Source organism: Channa argus, chromosome 10 (genome assembly GCF_033026475.1).
Source record: "Channa argus isolate prfri chromosome 10, Channa argus male v1.0, whole genome shotgun sequence".
NCBI classification, from domain to species: Eukaryota; Metazoa; Chordata; class Actinopteri; order Anabantiformes; family Channidae; genus Channa; species Channa argus.
Window position 1 is genome coordinate 23,213,709 of NC_090206.1, and position 5,628 is coordinate 23,219,336.

The 5,628-nt window shown below is 39.9% G+C and overlaps 1 long non-coding RNA gene across 2 annotated transcripts; it reads left to right on the forward strand.

Annotated features, from left to right (window-relative positions):
* Window positions 1-445: 445 nt before the first annotated feature.
* On the forward strand, window positions 446-4,746 carry LOC137134660 (uncharacterized). 2 transcript variants are annotated; one of them, XR_010915455.1, is made up of 4 exons: window positions 446-970; window positions 1,736-1,850; window positions 2,139-2,511; window positions 3,084-4,746. It is a non-coding gene; the product is annotated as an uncharacterized lncRNA (long non-coding RNA). The 2 variants fall into 2 exon arrangements; XR_010915454.1 differs by having other exon boundaries at window positions 639-970; window positions 2,139-4,744.
* Window positions 4,747-5,628: the final 882 nt, after the last annotated feature.

Below are 5,628 nucleotides of genomic sequence, written 5' to 3' on the forward strand. Positions count from 1 at the left end.
TTTGTTGTATTCAGGTTTACAGGATTTTACAGTGTTTATGATTTTTCCAAGTCCAGACACAGTTTAATTATAAAGCTTTTTATTGCTCAGTTTGAACGTGTAAATGCCTGCAGCACACTTTCATAAATATACAGAATAAATACAGTAAATCAGATTTATAACCCCGAAGAGGAGCCAGAATATTTCTTAGTACCTTCCTGTTGTCTCTCAGTGAATAAATAAATTGAGAAATCGCACCAACGCTTTACTAAAATCAAAGCCCCCAAAAAACAAAAATCGAAAAATAAATTAATTTAATTATTAAATTATGTTTTTTAGTTGTTGTTTTTTATTTTTATTTTTATAAATGCAGCTGTGTACGTCATGGACTGACTTCATTTGCTGTTGTAGTTTCTGTTGAAATTGTGTTCAGGATACACTTTAACGCTAATAAAATGATTTTATTCATCCATATCCAATAGATTTAGTTACTTTCTGGTTTACTTTTGCAGACAGGATGATTGTGCTGGCTGTTAGTTTCACTTTAGGACATGGTGACAGCAGCCTATCAAATCTCTTTTCCTGACAGTGTAGAACCATCAGGGCTCTGTGCCAGAAAATCATCATCACCTCTTGTGCAGAACCTTTATTACTCAGAGTGTAGAGCCACCGGTTCTATCACAGACCCCATAAAGAACCGTCCTGAGCTCTGGAACCCTTTTTCCTGAGAGTGTAGAATTACATTATTCTGCATTTGGAGGGTTCAGTCCTTGACTCTTCGCCCCCCTCAGGGGAAAACCTGGCGCCTCCTGACCGGATCAGACGACTCGACACTGGACGCAGTGGAGAAGAGGAGAGGGGTGGAAAGGAGGAGGAAGGGGGAGTCAAAACACTGGAAAAAAATAGGGGAGAAACCGCGGAAATGGAGGCTTGGGACTGGGAGGATGCCATGAGCTGATCTGTAAAGGCCTCACGGTCTGCAAGGGAACAGGTACATTCATACAAATGTATTCTTCTTCTTCTTCTTCTTCCTCTTTTTCTAAATTATAGGCTCCTGGTAATATGGTACAATTAGTAAAAAAAAATAATAATCTGCTTTACTTTTGAGTTCGATCTATTTGAGGAACTAATCGACGTAAAACGTGAACTCAAACCGTCATTTCATTACTCCACGTCAGATTTCTCGACTTTCTCTTTCCCTCTTTTCCTCTCCAATGCAAACCGATTCATTTCGCTCTTCCCAGCTGTTTTCCTCGGATAAACCTATCGATTAGACACCAGTTATTCCGAGCCAGGGCTTTATTGAGTAAGTTGGTGAACCTTAAAGTGAATTACAGGAACTGCTCTGCCCCTCCGGTGAACTATTTAGGTGAATCTAATTTCCTTTGATAAAGACCATCTATTTTATTTACTCTGATCGCCATTTTCATCGGGGGGTTATTGTGAGACTGTGAAGCCAGGTTGTAGACGGTTCTTTGCTGGAAAGATCCTTGGGATTATGTGTCTTTGCAGATTGTAACTGGCGACCTTTAATGTGGCCAACTCAATATATAAAATAAACACATAATAATAATGATAATAATAATAATAATGTTATTCGTATTAATATTATTTATTAATAGCTAACAGGCTTTTGCATTCAAGCAACAGATCCATAGCCTACACACGCCTATATATTTTACCTGTCAGTCCTTCAGAGCAGCTAATCAATAACTTTTGTGGATTTTAATGTGCATTCTTCTTCTATTGTCTGCAGGAGCAACAAAAAGCAACAATTTCTTCCAGAACCGGTCCACATCTGCGGGATGCGTGGTTTTTACGGGGAATACTCCATATTTATGACATTGAGCAGGAACGTCAGGCTACGTACCGTAAGTGTAATTGTGACTATTATTATGTAGATGTTTTCAGGAGAAGACGGGCTCATTTCTCCTGTTTCCTACAAGAATGTGCAATAACGTAAAAATACTGATGATGGATTATGCATGAACAGGTTGGTAAAGTTCGATGTTGGGATTAATCAACATTTATTTTCATCCCTTATGTCCTTTTGAATTTAAACGCATGGCCATTTATACATCCTACTGCTTTTAAAATGCTTTTTATGCTACGCGTGGTAGACTCAACCTGTCTTTAAAAACCTTTAATTCGCGTTGCAGATCTCCACAGGACAAATACAACAACGAGTGCTTCCACACTTTCCCCTGCTCTCCATCCGTGATCCTGCAGTGGAAACCCCGGCTGCTCTCAGAGCCTGTTGTACACATGCATCTTTTTTTTTAAAGTGTAATTGGCCGTATCATTGGCTTTTGTCTTGTTTACAAAGCGGCCAACAGGAGCGGTAATTTAATTTCCTCTCCGGCATTGAAGAGCCACCAGTCGCCTGTCAGGCCGAGCTTAGCCTCCCCAACCCCGGCCAGCGGGCAGGAGAGCGGCCCGGGGCGATTCAGGAGAGGGAGGGAGAGGGAGGAGGACTGACATCTGCCTCCGAATAAAAGTGGATATGAATGATACAGTGGGCTGTAGAGGAGGGTAGACGCACTTTTATTTTTTTCAGCTTGTATTTTGCATTTCCATTCTGTTCTTGGATGTTCTTAATATTTTCATTGATTCATGTTGTAAGTCTATCGATATTGTGTTAGGTGTCATGTCCATGTGCTTAAATTCCAATTCTACTGCCACAGCTTTCTTTCTAGTTATATCTTTATTCTAATGTTTATTTATTTTTCGTATTTTCCTTGAATCATTTATTTGAGATTTACAATCTTATTTCTCTGTGGTGATCAACCAAGTTCCGTTTTATCCGACTTTTGGGAGAAAAGGCAAATAAATAATTATTAGCAGCTTGGATTGCTTTTGAAACGTGTTTAGCTGTTTATAAGCTGCTATAAATTGAATCTTCATTAAGACATATAGTCTTAAAGACTTATTTAAGAGATGTTTACAAAGCTAAATAGATTTATAGATATTACGCATTCTGAAAGAGCAACAAATTGTCACAGGCATAAATAGTGTGTGTAGGTGGGAAAAAATAAAATTTGAATGATACAGCTATGTTTTAATGATGAATAACAGTTTATCTCACCTTTTTTGCTTTTCCAAAGACAACACAAGATACCGTGGCGGAAGAAAAAAAAAAGTGTGGATTCTACAACACTTGAAGGGAGCAGATGCAGTTAGACAAAAGGAAAATGAGCAGCGTTTGCAGGTTGAAGTGGAGTAAAGAGAAACAGTCATAACAATGTGTTATCTGTGGGTCATTAAACACAACACAGGCTGGGTGGCTAAAAGTGGATAGCACAGCAATGATGGTTGGTTTTTATAAGTAGTTTTTTTTTTTATATTTGATGCAGCTCTGGACAGAAATTAACACTCAAACCAACAATTAACACTTTTTTTTTGTTTGTTTGTTTTTTTTCTTTTTCTTTTGGGAAAAAATAAAACCCTTCTACAAACTGGATCCTTGCTTATGCTCCAGAAATCCAATAATGAGGTTGAGGTTAAATTTATTTGCAATGTAAAGGAAAAACAAAATTTCAAATGGACTCATTGTTGGTTTGTGCATAGCTGAGGAAAAATGAACCACGTGCTCTGTGTGTGTGTGTGTGTGTGTGTGTGTGTGTGTTTACTACACCAGCAGAGAGAGAGAGAGAGAGAGAGAGATGGCACATTAGGCCTGAGGGCACATCATTATTAGAGAGCCTGGTTTCCCTCCCTCCCTCTCTCTCTCTCTCTCTTTCTCCCTGCTTGTCTCTCCATCCAATCACAGGGGCGGCTGAAGGACAAACAGAGCCGGTTGTTGTACAGCAGCTTCCGTATGGGCCACAGTTCCTGCTCTCTAATTATGCCATGATACAATGCAATATTCCTCTGCAAATATTCCCACATAAATTCATTTCACAACCCATTAAAGATACAGCGGGCGAGATCATTTACATTACTGTGTCCCAGTACAATACAGCGCGATGCTGGCTTTTACAAGGCCGCCAAATGTGCTAAGCCCCCCCCCCCTCCTCCCCTTTGAACGGCAACCTGGTAGGCATTAACTCAACATAATGTCTCACAAATTAAAGTATTGCTGGGGCTACCACCATGGCGTCAGATAAATGTGCTCTATTAGGAGGCCCCTAGCTGTGCGCAAAACAATTGATTGCTTGTTTGTGTTTTCATATGGCGTCGGTGAACATGCAGAGTGATGGATGAGAGCCCGCCATCTCAAGTTGCTGCTAGTCGATTGTTGGTGGTGTTTTTATTCCCCTCCTCTAATAGGAGTTGGTCAGTTCACACACACACACACACACACACACACACAAATACACACCTTGTATTTTCTTTATTGAAGCTGCAGGAATGGCTGCGAATGAGAGACTGCGCAGAAGGGGCTGACGGGAGTTGCACCGAGGCCAATAGGAGCAGATGTGATTGTAAAGGCAGGAAGGTGTGAACTGCAGCTATGCTCCCCCCTGCAAGACCTCACGTTCAGTTTCTAATTGTGTTTTACTTTATTGATGCTTCACATCTATTTCTGGTTTTGATGTGATGTGCTTCTGACTCCTGCCAATCCACGCACACTGTGTCGCATGTGTTTTTCTATCAAACACATTTCAGCTACTGAACAGTCTGGTCCAGTGTGTAAATCTAAAGTGAATTGGCCCTTATTTTTTATTTTTTTGCATTGTTGTTTCAGTGACCAACACACAAACAATGCATCTGCTGTAAATGCAAAAAGTACAGCAAATGTTCCAAAGCTCCATGCTCTAGGACCAGCTGTATTTACTGCTTCAAATCTAAAATAGGAATAAAGTCAATTAAACAACCAATCTGCATCTCATTGAAGGAATTAAATGCTTTTAGCTGCACATCAGTTTATTCAAAACTGGTTTCAACATGAATGCAGGCAGATCGTCCATCTAAAACTCCGAGCGGACAAAAGACAGCAAGTCCTTATAGCATACAAACTAGTCATTTGTCCGTGCCTTCTGAAGACCTTGGTGCCCATGTCACACACACCTCACAATTTCCATTCGCTATTCACAGTCAGTGCTCAAGAAGAAGCAATGTAAGCGCTCCGAAAGTGCGAGGGTGGAGGTCAAGGGGGTGGAAAGTGATGCTGCATCAAACTTTGATGGAGATTTGCCTCCTAATACAGATCTGCTATTAGCTATTAGTTGCCTGTCCCCAAACTTAGCTCACATATACTGTAATTTAGCAGCAATGTCTGTGCAGAAACATTTCAAAAACCTGGGTGCAGGAGCCAAAATACAACGTGAGCATGAATTTAGATCTGGGTATTAATGATATTCTTAGTGGGAGAACATTTGAAGGAATGACATGTGTCATAGACTGAACTAATGAGAGGGGTCTGTGTTTTTACTTTTAATATGGGATCTACTAATGAATACAGCATGAACCTCTAAATGTCCATTTAAACCATTTGGATCCACAGCTCAAACACATAATGTGATTATGCTCGTCTTCCAGTGGGCTGCTGCGTCTTCAACGCTGGTTCAGAGTCAGGACAGTTTGATATCAAATTTGTGCGTTTTTAGTAACAACAACAAATGTTTAATGATGCCAAATATTGTATAATATGTATAATTTAAACAGTTTCTCATATTTTATACTCAAACGTTGACTGAAACATTTGTT